Consider the following 13,802-nt stretch of genomic DNA (forward strand, 5'->3'; position numbering starts at 1 on the left):
TACAGAGGATGGCTATGGGGTGCATATACAGAGGGTGACTATGGGGGTGCATATACAGAGGGTGACTATGGGGGTGCATATACAGAGGGTGGCTATGGGGGTGCATATACAGAGGGTGACTATGGGGGTGCATATACAGAGGGTGGCTATGGGGGTGCATATACAGAGGGTGACTATGGGGTTGCATATACTACAGAGGATGGCTATGGGGGTGCATTACACTACAGAGGTTGCCTATGTGGAATTCATTATACTATAGAGTCTGCCTATGGGGAGTGCATTATGTACAGTATATAGTCGGCCTATGGGGAGTGCAATATACAATATAGAGTTAAAAAAAAAGCATTATTATGTTCTAAGGGACAAAATGTGGGCACAGTTTTCTAGGGCACTTGCACCCGGCCTTAGTATTTTCTAGAGGGTTGCTTTAAAATTTAGAGGTCACACAGGGCCACACAGCAGGTGCATTAATAGGGTCACATACGACAGCAGCGGATCAGCATTGGGGCATCAGCAGGATGAGGAGTTTGTGCAGGTTGGGGATAGTCCTGTTTTGGACAGTGCTGAAAATGTGAGAAGTGAAACATGTCTTTGTTGTATTCTTTGTAGCCGAGTCCTGGCTGGAGAAGTCGTCATGTCGGTCTGGGCTAGATGGAAAAGACGTGAAAAGTGAACGGTTCCTTCAGAAAGAACATCAGCGGTAAGTCATTATCTGTAACTGTGCTGTGATTTTTTATACAGTATGTTCTGTAAGACGGGTATCTACCACTGATCATATGGTAATATCAATGTTGGTCTTTATATAGCAATTATTTTCAGTAACAGCGCGGTCACCTGCTGAGGTTCTCCTCCACTACTAGGGTGCGTCACCCAGTTATAATCAAGGTTACCTGGTTAGGGGCCCACTCAGAAGTTTCGCCCCCCCCCGAACCAAAACACTAGCTACGCCTCTGCTGGTGACATTATACACAGGAGCTCTGTATATAGTGTATAGTGTACAGGTAATACAGTGATCGCCAGTGACATTATACACAGGAGCTCTGTATACAGTATATAGTGCAAGTGTACAGGTAACATACTGACTCACTGGTGACATCTCTAGTTTAAGTCTTTCATCTTCATCTAGTTCAGACCGCCATCACTTCTTCCAGCCAGGACTCGTCTCTGCAGAAAAGAACACAGTTATCTAGAGCACATTCCCAAATTTTTCTCCAACCTCTATACTACGCCAGATGAAGAAAAAAGGAACCGTTTCGTCCTGCACAGTAGCAGAACCTCTCCTTCCCACACTGAAAATAGTATCCTCAAAATAATATCCTTTAATTAGCCCCTACAGCAGTAGTATCCCACATTCTGGACCCCACGTGTCCATTCATTCTGCCTCATGTCTCTCCATATTACCCCCTTAGTCATCCATGATAGTATAATGCAGACCCATAGTGGTATAATGCACCCCCATAGTATAGTGCACCCCATAATATAATGCACCCCCATGCCACAGCTTTATAAAATAAAAAAAAAAGTTTCTCCTCACCTGGCCGAGCTCCAGCGGTGTCCTCTGGTCGATGCATCTGAAGCGCACAGTGACGTCATACGCCGGCGACGTGCCCCCTGACGTCAGCTGCTGGCCTGTGATTGGTCGGCGGCTGTTAAATGTTGCCATGCAGGAGCACTGCAGCAAATTATAACTGCCCATGCGTCTGAGGACACATGGGCAGTTACTGAGCCGGCAGAATCCTGCCGCTGGGGCCCGATGAACAAAACAGAGAGGGCCTGTTGCGGGCCCCCTCTGCTCATCGGGCCCCATACGCTGGTAAGGGCAGTAATGCCCTGATGGCGGCCCTGATACACTGTAACGACACCTGTATGTTCAGGAAATAAATACTGTGCACATGTCCCATTATCCGGCACTACTGCTGGGGCACCAGGCACAGCTCAGCTATTATGGGGTCTTACAACTCAGGAGACCCATAACCTGTAATGACACATTAATGTATTCCTGTGAACTTTGATTTTACTCTTTGCATTCCTCCTCTACTGTGAATAAAATAACATTAAACTTGGCATATTTTCAAATCGCTGCTGAAAGTGACGTGATAGTGAAATGGTGAAGACCCTGATTTATTACTAAAAATGAAACCTCACTTACGCCTGCAATACAGAAAAACATCATATAAAGAAGATATAGACCTCAATATAAAGGACAGTGTTATAGTACAGGGTGGGCCATGTATATGTATACACCTACATAACATGGGAATGGTGACAGTTTTCTTGCATTGAAATCTGCTGCAGTGACCCCGGGTTCTGCGTTCACCAGACAGCAACACAATGTCTATCCGCTCCTCACGTGTTAAACTCTGCGACATGTCAGTGGCTGTAAACAAAGAGAAACCTGTAAATAACTCATGAAAGAATAAAGTTACGTTAAAACCAAGCACACCATTGTTTTTCTTGTGAAATTCTCAATAAGTTTGATGTGTCACATGACCCTCTTCCCATTGGAAAAAATAAAGTTGGATCCAAAATGGCCAACTTCAAAAAGGCCGCCATGGTCACCACCCATCTTGAAAAGTTTTCCCCCTCCCATATACTAATGTACCACAAACAGGACGTTGATATCACCAACCATTCCCATTTTATTTAGGTGTATCCATATACATGGCCCACCCTGTAGTTAGTTATATTCTTGTACATAGGGGGCAGTATTATAGTAGTTATATTTTTGCACATAGGGGCAGTATTATAGTAGTTATATTCTTGTACATAGGGGCAGTATTATAGTAGTTATATTCTTGTACATAGGGGGCAGTATTATAGTAGTTATATTCTTGTACATAGGGGGCAGTATTATAGTGGTTATATTCTTGTACATAGGGGCAGTATTATAGTAGTTATATTCTTGTACATAGGGGGCAGTATTATAGTAGTTATATTCTTGTACATAGGGGCAGTATTATAGTAGTTATATTCTTGTACATAGGGGCAGTATTATAGTAGTTATATTCTTGTACATAGGAGCAGTAGTATAGTAGTTATATTCTTGTACATAGGGGCAGTATTATAGTAGTTATATTCTTGTACATAGGGGCAGTATTATAGTAGTTATATTCTTGTACATAGGGGCAGTATTATAGTAGTTATATTCTTGTACATAGGAGCAGTATTATAGTAGTTATATTCTTGTACATAGGAGCAGTAGTATAGTAGTTATATTCTTGTACATAGGGGCAGTATTATAGTAGTTATATTCTTGTACATAGGGGGCAGTATTATAGTGGTTATATTCTTGTACATAGGGGCAGTATTATAGTAGTTATATTCTTGTACATAGGAGGCAGTATTATAGTAGTTATATTCTTGTACATAGGGGCAGTATTATAGTAGTTATATTCTTGTACATAGGGGGCAGTATTATAGTAGTTATATTCTTGTACATAGGAGGCAGTATTATAGTAGTTATATTCTTGTACATAGGGGGCAGTATTATAGTAGTTATATTCTTGTACATAGGGGCAGTATTATAGTAGTTATATTCTTGTACATAGGGGGCAGTATTATAGTAGTTATATTCTTGTACATAGGGGGCAGTATTATAGTAGTTATATTCTTGTACATAGGGGCAGTATTATAGTAGTTATATTCTTGTACATAGGAGGCAGTATTATAGTAGTTATATTCTTGTACATAGGGGCAGTATTATAGTAGTTATATTCTTGTACATAGGGGCAGTATTATAGTAGTTATATTCTTGTACATAGGGGCTGTATTATAGTAGTTATATTCTTGTACATAGGAGCAGTATTATAGTAGTTATATTCTTGTACATAGGAGGCAGTATTATAGTAGTTATATTCTTGTACATAGAGGCAGTATTATAGTAGTTATATTCTTGTACATAGGGGCAATTTTTATTATAAACCAAACATAAATACAATTATAATAAACAAAAATCATCCAGTATTACAAAACACAAACCACTTAGGTAATATATACACAGCACTACATAATCAGATCATATTCATAAATAAATTAAAGTGTCCACACCTGGGGATGGAAAAAGAAAGTTAGAGAAAAAAAAAAAAATAAAATAAAAAAAAAAAAAATCATATTTTTCTAACTGAATTTTATGTTTCTCCATAACGTTATGTTTCTTAGACTCCTTCCAACTTCCAGTGATTTTATCCACCGGAGTTCTGACATAACCTGATTGGCGGCAGCGGTGTGATCGAACAGCTCATTGTGCAGTGACACCCGGGTTCTCATGTGCCAGTGATAATATTTGATGACACTGATTATAATGTACATCGTCTCTCTGTTGATGTTACTAACAGTGGAGGGGACACCATAGATTATGTCGGGATACTTTAGGGTCCGCAGTCTGGGGATTTTTAGATTATCTGACACTTCCTCCCAGATCTTCCTCCCTCCCCAGCAATCACATATAAAGTGCTCCATAGTCTCCTCCTGCTGACAACCAAGGGGACAATTCCGATCAGAGACACACAGATGTTTCAGGTTCCCTCTGACAAAGAGCCGACTATGCAGTGAAAGCCAAGTGACATCAAACAGTTTAGGAGGTAGCCGTTTCCCGTTTAGGAACCTAAGGCTTTCCTGCAGGGTGGTGGTGACACAATCTCTCAGGGCCAGTGGAGAGTAGAAGAAAGTCCTACATACACGAGCATACAGGTCTCTTCTCGTACTGCTCTCAATGTAAGACCTCTCCAGTCCCCACCTCCTAACACACTTCAGACCATAGTCCAGATACTGGGGGAGGTGGTCACCTGTCCATCTCCTCCTCTTGAGACTGCCGCCTCGCACCCAAGATTCTGCAAAAGGCAATATCCAGTACCTGACACTATTTACCCTCAGGGAGCTACTGTTTGAGTCCATGTTCCCAAAATTCACCTTTAGAAACAAGGAGTCAAAGAAAACCCTTGGATTCAACATATCCAGCCCACCCTCTCTCTGCCGTAGGTACGTTATTCCCCTCTTTATTAGGTTCAACCTATTCCCCCACAAGAGCTGGAAGAACAGGCTGAAGAGCCTCGCTGAGAAAGATTCTGGCAAAGGAAAAGTGACAGAGACATACAAGAAAACGGGGACCAGGTAAGTCTTCAACATTGTGACCCTTTCTCTGTAGGTCAGCCTCCAGTTCTTCCATCGCTGAACCTTTGCATTTCCGGTTTCCAATTTCTCCTCCCAATTTAGCGCGGCATTATCATCCCTCCCAAATTTAACCCCTAGGATCTTAATATGGGTGGAGGCTTTGGAAAACTGCGGCAGATCAAAGCTGGGCTCAGTATCTAATGTCCACAGAGCTTGGCTCTTTTCAAGGTTAACCAGAGACCCGGAGGCCTCTGAGTAGCTTCTGATGGACGCAGATAACATCTGCACCTCACGAGGATTGGAGATCACCAGCGTCACATCATCCGCATAGGCACAACATTCAGAGGCGGGCAGTGGGGGACCGACACCCCCTGAAAATCGCACTCCTGCAGTGACCTCAGAAACGGGTCTAGGGGAAAAACATACAGGAGCGGACTCATTGGGCAGCCCTGTCTCACCCCCGCCCCAACTCCAAAAGTGTCACCCTGCCAACCATTAATCAGAGGAAAGCTCACCGCCTCTCTGTACAACGTCTTCAACCAATCCACAAATTGTCCCGGAATACCGTACTTTGACAAAGTGGCTCACAGATAGTCATGATCAACCCTGTCAAAGGCTTTAGCCTGGTCCAGACTAACAACATATCTCCCACACCGCAGAGCTTTACATCTCTCAAACATCTCCCGTATCGAGATGACTGCTCCAGAGATGTTCCGCCCTTTTACTGTGCCAAACTGAGAGCCTACCAACAGTGCCGGGGACAAACAGACTAATCTAGAAAATAGGATCTTTGCCAGAATCTTCCTGTCCATATTCAAGAGGGCAATAGGCCTCCAGTTCTTGATGTCGCTCGGCTCTTTACCTTTAGACAGCAGAATTAACGAGGACACTCTCATGGATGGAGGCATCAGGTGATTTTCTAGACAATTTCTATACACATCCACAAGAATTGGAGCCAGGAGGTCTCTGAATTTCTTAAAAAATTCTGCTGTTATACCATCTGGACCTGGTGCCTTCTTCAGATATAACTTATCAATGGCCTCCTTAACCTCCTCCACCGTTAATTCTGCTGTCAAAGGAGAAAAGTCCAGATCATTAGTATCAGGCGCTGCAGTTGCCTCCAAGAAATGAGTCATCTTATCTTTATCCAAAACTTTCCTCTGAAACAAGTCAGCATAGTAAGATCTCACCACCTCCAGGATACCCTCCCGTGAATCCTGCAATACACCCTGGGAGTCGGTGAGACCCGTGACCATTTTTTTGGCCACCCTCTCCCTGCAATTCTCAAAGGGATCAGGGGCCCCCAAGGACCCATAATCCCGTTCAAGAACCAGGGAGGTATACCTGCTATACTGATACTGCTTTATCTCAGATTTCAGCCGGTCGATCTTCACTTTGTCATCCCCGCCCGCCGAATACAGTGACTCCAATTCTTTGCGCAGCTTTAGGTACTGGCTATACTTACTCCTCCCTTTATTAACTGACAGTCTCTTTAAGAGGGATCTGATATCCTCCTTGACGTCCTCCCACCAGTCGGTCATGTTGTCATAGAAGTCAACCCTGTCTAGATGAAGCTGGATAAGGGAGTGAACACGGCTCTGAACATAGGCATCATCCAGGAGACTGGAACTGAGCTTCCACAACCCTCTACCAATGTCCGGACGGTTAGAGGAACCCAAAGAGAAGCACAAGGCAAGGTGATCAGAGTAAGGGACGACCTTCTCACTCAGGGCGCCGACAGCCTCAGTAGGACTGACAAAAGCAAAATCTATTCTACTGCTCCTGTTGGAACATGAATACGTGAATTTTGGCTGTCGCCCACCCTGCGTGAAAACGTCGGTCAGTCCTGCCTGCATTATGACGTTATGTAGGACCTTACCGTCCCTGGTCACTGCCCTGCCTGAGGAGCTGTCACCTGATGTCATTATGGCATTAAAGTCCCCCGCCATCACCACTGGAAGAGAAGTGAAGAGGTAAGGCTTGACGTCATTAAACAGCTGGATCCTGTCCGTCACTGTCTGTGGCCCATAGATGTTAATAAGCCGGAGTCGCCTCCCATGGATAGTGACTTCCAGGACCAGACATCTTCCCATGACCACCTCCGTCATCCTATGCACAGTCACATCATTGGTGCTAAACAGGACAGCGACCCCGGCGTAAGGCTCCACAGCCAGTGACCAGAAAGAAGGACCGGACCGCCATTCCCTCTCGGCCTCTCTCATAAGCCCCAGAGATGTCAGTCGTGTCTCCTGCAGGAAGATGACATCTGTGTCCAGATATTTGAGATGTTCATACACCGCATGTCTAGTTCTCCTCAGCTTAATGCTATTCACATTGCTCGAGGTCACTGTCAATGAGAACCCCGCCATCACAACACAATATAGAAGGAGCAGAGTAACAGCCATCATCATGAGTCAGAGATGTTCTGTCCACCACTGGTGTCCATGTCAGACTCTACCTGAGGGTCCACAGATAAGGGCTTCCGCTTTGGCGGGGGATGGTCCTCTATGTCCCTGTCACACTCAGCATCAACTTTCCTCAACTCTTCCTCATAATCGTCACCATTGGAGTCAGATAAAACTCCATACTTGTTGGACACGACCATCACTCCTGCAGAATTCTGAACCTTCTTACTAGCACTCTGACCAGTGTCATATTCTGCCTCAGGTTTACGGGAGGATGTGTTCTTTTTCTTCCTTTTATTATTATTAATGCTCCAGTCATCAGATACAGACAGTGATGCTGAAGGGGGGCTATCTGAGGCTGCTGGACCTGATGGACGACCTCCATGTTCCCCTCTGCACCCGGCTTCTCTGGTGCTGCCTGAGTGGACTCCTGGTGGGCATCTGAGCTGGTCACCATCTCTCCTGACATTAAACACTCCTCCTCATGTGTCCCTGCCACCACATCCTCATCCTCCTGAGCCTCTGCCCCTGCCATCACTAACTCATCAGGGAAGACTCTGCAGATGTTGTGCCAGGCGTCTGGACAGTCCCTGTGAGGGTGGCCCATCCTACCACAGAGGTTGCACCTGACGTCCCGGCAGTCCGCAGCGACATGGCCGATTGCCCCACACAGACTGCACTTCACCACCGTACAGGTGTTAGCCAGATGACCTTTCCCACCACATTTGAAGCACTTTCTGGGTTGCCCGGGATAATAACACCTTCCCTTCTCCCTCCCAATGAAGAAGGAGTTGGGTAAGTGGGCAGTGATGTTATCACATTGCCGCAATTTTACCAAGACCCGCCACCCCATTGTCCAGATACCATCCTCATCTCTGACCTTGGTGAGTCCAGAGACGAGGTCACAGTGTCTCCGGAGCCACACCTCGATGTCCTGTGGAGGAACGGCCTCATTCCAGAAGGTGATATTCGCTGTGACAGTGTCCGGCCTGGAGATAGGAACCAACACAAACTTATTCCAGCCCTCAGCATCTCTGAACTTGGAGTAATTGGCCCAGAATCTGTCCAGGTCAGACATGAGCTTGAAGCTGACCTCGTAGCCCTGCCTGTCCTGAAGATTAGACACCGCCAGTATCTCATTTGCCACAAACCCCATCTGGCCGCAGAGCAGCTCTCTCACCACATACCTGCGTTGTGGCAGATCCTCCTTGGCACCTATGTATTTAAACCGCACGACATTAATACGCTTGAATGTCTGGCCGGTATACCTGGCGCTGGAAGTGAAGGATGGGGCGCCGCGGCTCCAGGCATTCCTGGGGGGCACCTGCCGGGTCACACTGGGCTGACTGACAGGGAGAGGGCCTGCAGCAGGGGGGGCTGTCACACCTTGTGGACTGGATGGCAAAGGGGGATAGTCACACATATCATGCACATTATCATAAGCAGCATCATTATCAGACAGTGCGACGTCCAATACAGAAACCCCTCCAACCCCCGACCCCATGGGCAGAGCATCACCAGCCACAGTCTGTGCTTCAGCCTCAGCCTCGGCCTCATCAGCACAAACAGTCTCACATACACTGTCCTGCTCCTGTGTGGGGCACTCTGGGACCTGTGGTGCCTCTGCTGCAGTCTGAAGTGCATGCTCCTGTTCACACTGAGCTGCTGGCTGCTGCAGCTGTTTTCCCTCCTGGAAGCAGAAGCGGGCAGCCTGTAACACTGGCCGTGTCCGCTGCTGGGGGGTCCCGTCGTGAACATCAGGGGTCCTGGCCTCTACAGCACAGTCCTGCTTATAGGAGGTGAACCGCTCGCGGTTCCTGTATGTCTCTGCCAAGGGCCCCATGCTCTCCAGCACAGACTCAGTGTCCTGCACAACACTCGCCAGCTGTACACCCAGTGTGTTCAGTCTCAGGTCATACGACTCATTACTGGCAGGATTAGCGGTCTTTAGACTGTAGATGAAGTCTACCTCCATTTGCAGCGCTTTTTTTTGCTGCTGTAACTCACCCAGTTTTCGGACAAGTCCCGGTATCTCATCCGCTAGCTGCAGCTCGGGTGCACGCGCCGGCTCCACAGGTTTAGTCTTGACCACGGGTACAGGGGTTTTGAAGACAGTCTTGTGCGGGTCCACCACGGATGGTTTTGTGGCCCCTTGACTGGATGCAGGCTCCGCAGCAGGTTTATCGCTGCCACCTGACTGTGACCGTGTGCGTCCTGACCGCGCCATGCTGCCATGCTGCTGTAGGTTCTCCTGCATTGTCTGCCTTTCCAAAGACGTCCGTCTCTGCCTGGAAGCAGGAGAGGTGATCTGCACAGCTGGGGCCGATCTCACCTGTGCACCTGGCAGGAGCTGCTTACTGACTGGGGAGCTACAAGACTTCACATTCAGCTGGTTTCCATCACTCACCAACACTTTTCCTTCTGGCTTCTTTGCTGGAACTGGAGAAGGTTTTCTTCCCAAAACTGTAGTCAAAGCTTTCTCCTCCTTCACCGAACTGCTGCAGCTTTGGCTCGCTGCATTCACTGGTCTCACAGCGGCTTTGGGATTAACATTCCCATTAGTAGAAGCCTGGGAGGTTAGTCCCAGTGTAGGCCGGGAAGCCTGGGCCTTGCCTGGGGAGCTTCCACGCCCAGGGTGGCCCCTCCCTGGGCTTGCTCCAAACATCAGGAGAACCACTGACACACAACCTCACAGCTAGGAGGCAGTATTATAGTAGTTATATTCTTGTACATAGGAGCAGTATTATAGTAGTTATATTCTTGTACATAGGAGCAGTATTATAGTAGTTATATTCTTGTACATAGGGGTCAGTATTATAGTAGTTATATTCTTGTACATAGGGGCAGTATTATAGTAGTTATATTCTTGTACATAGGAGGCAGTATTATAGTAGTTATATTCTTGTACATAGGAGCAGTATTATAGTAGTTATATTCTTGTACATAGGAGCAGTATTATAGTAGTTATATTCTTGTACATAGGGGCAGTATTATAGTAGTTATATTCTTGTACATAGGGGCAGTATTATAGTAGTTATATTCTTGTACATAGAGGCAGTATTATAGTAGTTATATTCTTGTACATAGGGGCAGTATTATAGTAGTTATATTCTTGTACATAGGGGCAGTATTATAGTAGTTATATTCTTGTACATAGGAGGCAGTATTATAGTAGTTATATTCTTGTACATAGGAGCAGTATTATAGTAATTATATTCTTGTACATAGGAGCAGTATTATAGTAGTTATATTCTTGTACATAGGGGGCAGTATCATAGTAGTTATATTCTTGTACATAGGGGCAGTATTATAGTAGTTATATTCTTGTACATAGGAGCAGTATTATAGTAGTTATATTCTTGTACATAGGGGGCAGTATCATAGTAGTTATATTCTTGTACATAGGAGCAGTATTATAGTAGTTATATTCTTGTACATAGGGGGCAGTATCATAGTAGTTATATTCTTGTACATAGGAGCAGTATTATAGTAGTTATATTCTTGTACATAGAGGCAGTATTATAGCAGTTATATTCTTGTACATAGAGGCAGTATTATAGTAGTTATATTCTTGTACATAGGGGCAGTATTATAGTAGTTATATTCTTGTACATAGGAGGCAGTATTATAGTAGTTATATTCTTGTACATAGGAGCAGTATTATAGTAATTATATTCTTGTACATAGGAGCAGTATTATAGTAGTTATATTCTTGTACATAGGAGCAGTATTATAGTAGTTATATTCTTGTACATAGGGGGCAGTATCATAGTAGTTATATTCTTGTACATAGGGGCAGTATTATAGTAGTTATATTCTTGTACATAGGAGCAGTATTATAGTAGTTATATTCTTGTACATAGGAGCAGTATTATAGTAATTATATTCTTGTGTATAGGGGGCAGTATTATAGTAGTTATATTCTTGTACATAGGGGCAGTATTATAGTAGTTATATTCTTGTGTATAGGGGGCAGTATTATAGTAGTTATATTCTTGTACATAGGGGCAGTATTATAGTAGTTATATTCTTGTACATAGGAGCAGTATTATAGTAGTTATATTCTTGTACATACGGGCAGAATTATAGTAGTTATATTCTTGTACATAGGGGCAGTATTATAGTAGTTATATTCTTGTACATAGGAGCAGTATTATAGTAGTTATATTCTTGTACATAGGGGCAGTATTATAGTAGTTATATTCTTGTACATAGGGGGCAGTATTATAGTAGTTATATTCTTGTACATAGGAGCAGTATTATAATAATTATATTCTTGTGTATATGGGGCAGTGTTATAGTAGTTATATTCTTGTGTATAGGGGCAGTATTATAGTAGTTATATTCTTGTGTATAGGGGGCAGTATTATAGTAGTTATATTCTTGTACATAGGGGCAGTATTATAGTAGTTATATTCTTGTACATAGGGGCAGTATTATAGTAGTTATATTCTTGTACATAGGGGCAGAATTATAGTAGTTATATTCTTGTACATAGGGGCAGTATTATAGTAGTTATATTCTTGTACATAGGGGCAGTATTATAGTAGCTATAGTCTGGTACATAGGGACAGTATTATAGTAGTTATATTCTTGTACATAGGGGCAGTATTATAGTAGCTATAGTCTGGTACATAGGGGCAGTATTATAGTAGTTATATTCCTGTGTATAGGGGGCAGTATTATAGTAGTTATATTCTTGTACATAGGAGCAGTATTATAGTAGTTATATTCTTGTACATAGGAGCAGTATTATAGTAATTATATTCTTGTACATAGGAGCAGTATTATAGTAATTATATTCTTGTGTATAGGGGCAGTATTATAGTAGTTATATTCTTGTGTATAGGGGCAGTATTATAGTTATATTCTTGTGTATAGGGCGCAGTATTATAGTAGTTATATTCTTGTACATAGGGGCAGTATTATAGTAGTTATATTCCTGTACATAGGGGCAGTATTATAGTAGTTATATTCTTGTACATAGGGGCAGAATTATAGTAGTTATATTCTTGTACATAGGGGCAGTATTATAGTAGTTATATTCTTGTACATAGGGGCAGTATTATAGTAGTTATATTCTTGTACATAGGAGCAGTATTATAGTAGTTATATTCTTGTACATAGGGGCAGTATTATAGTAGTTATATTCTTGTACATAGGGGCAGTATTATAGTAGTTATATTCTTGTACATAGGGGCAGTATTATAGTAGTTATATTCTTGTACATAGGGGCAGTATTATAGTAGTTATATTCTTGTACATAGGGGCAGTATTATAGTAGTTATATTCTTGTGTATAGGGGGCAGTATTATAGTAGTTATATTCTTGTACATAGGGGCAGTATTATAGTAGTTATATTCTTGTACATAGGGGCAGTATTATAGTAGCTATAGTCTGGTACATAGGGGCAGTATTATAGTAGTTATATTCTTGTGTATAGGGGGCAGTATTATAGTAGTTATATTCTTGTACATAGGGGCAGTATTATAGTAGTTATATTCTTGTACATAGGGGCAGTATTATAGTAGCTATAGTCTGGTACATAGGGGCAGTATTATAGTAGTTATATTCTTGTGTATAGGGGCAGTATTATAGTAGTTATATTCTTGTACATAGGAGCAGTATTATAGTAGCTATAGTCTGGTACATAGGGGCAGTATTATAGTAGTTATATTCTTGTACATAGGAGCAGTATTTATAGTAGTTATATTCTTGTGTATAGGGGGCAGTATTATAGTAGTTATATTCTTCTACATAGGGGCAGTATTATAGTAGTTATATTCTTGTACATAGGAGCAGTATTATAGTAGCTATAGTCTGGTACATAGGGGCAGTATTATAGTAGTAATATTCTTGGACATAGGGGCAGTATTATAGTAGCTATATTCTTGTACATAGGAGCAGTATTATAGTAGTTATAGTCTTGTACATAGGGGCAGTATTATAGTAGTTATATTCTTGTACATAGGGGCAGTATTATAGTAGTTATATTCTTGTACATAGGGGCAGTATTATAGTAGTTATATTCTTGTACATAGGGGCAGTATTATAGTAGTTATATTCTTGTACATAGGGGCAGTATTATAGTAGTTATATTCTTGTGTATAGGGGGCAGTATTATAGTAGTTATATTCTTGTACATAGGGGCAGTATTATAGTAGTTATATTCTTGTACATAGGGGCAGTATTATAGTAGCTATAGTCTGGTACATAGGGGCAGTATTATAGTAGTTATATTCTTGTGTATAGGGGGCAGTATTATAGTAGTTATATTCTTGTACATAG

At 42.9% G+C, this 13,802-nt stretch overlaps 1 protein-coding gene across 8 annotated transcripts in view; it reads right to left on the reverse strand.

The window, feature by feature from the left end:
- The window catches only part of IL5RA (interleukin 5 receptor subunit alpha), a 110,521-nt gene that overhangs the window by 74,492 nt on the left and 22,227 nt on the right, over positions 1-13,802 (reverse strand). For 4 of the 8 annotated variants that reach the window (XM_073564420.1, XM_073564414.1, XM_073564421.1 and 1 more), the window contains one exon: positions 2,249-2,377. The exons of 3 other annotated variants lie outside the window; for them this stretch is intronic. The gene's annotated coding sequence lies outside the window, so the exon portion shown is untranslated. Of the gene's footprint in view, positions 1-1,087; positions 1,165-2,248; positions 2,378-13,802 lie in introns of those variants that run through there. One more of the 8 variants, XM_073564415.1, reaches the window with a different exon arrangement.

Source organism: Dendrobates tinctorius, unplaced genomic scaffold (assembly GCF_039654945.1).
Source record: "Dendrobates tinctorius isolate UK_male_01 unplaced genomic scaffold, ASM3965494v1 ptg000455l, whole genome shotgun sequence".
Classification (NCBI taxonomy): domain Eukaryota; kingdom Metazoa; phylum Chordata; class Amphibia; order Anura; family Dendrobatidae; genus Dendrobates; species Dendrobates tinctorius.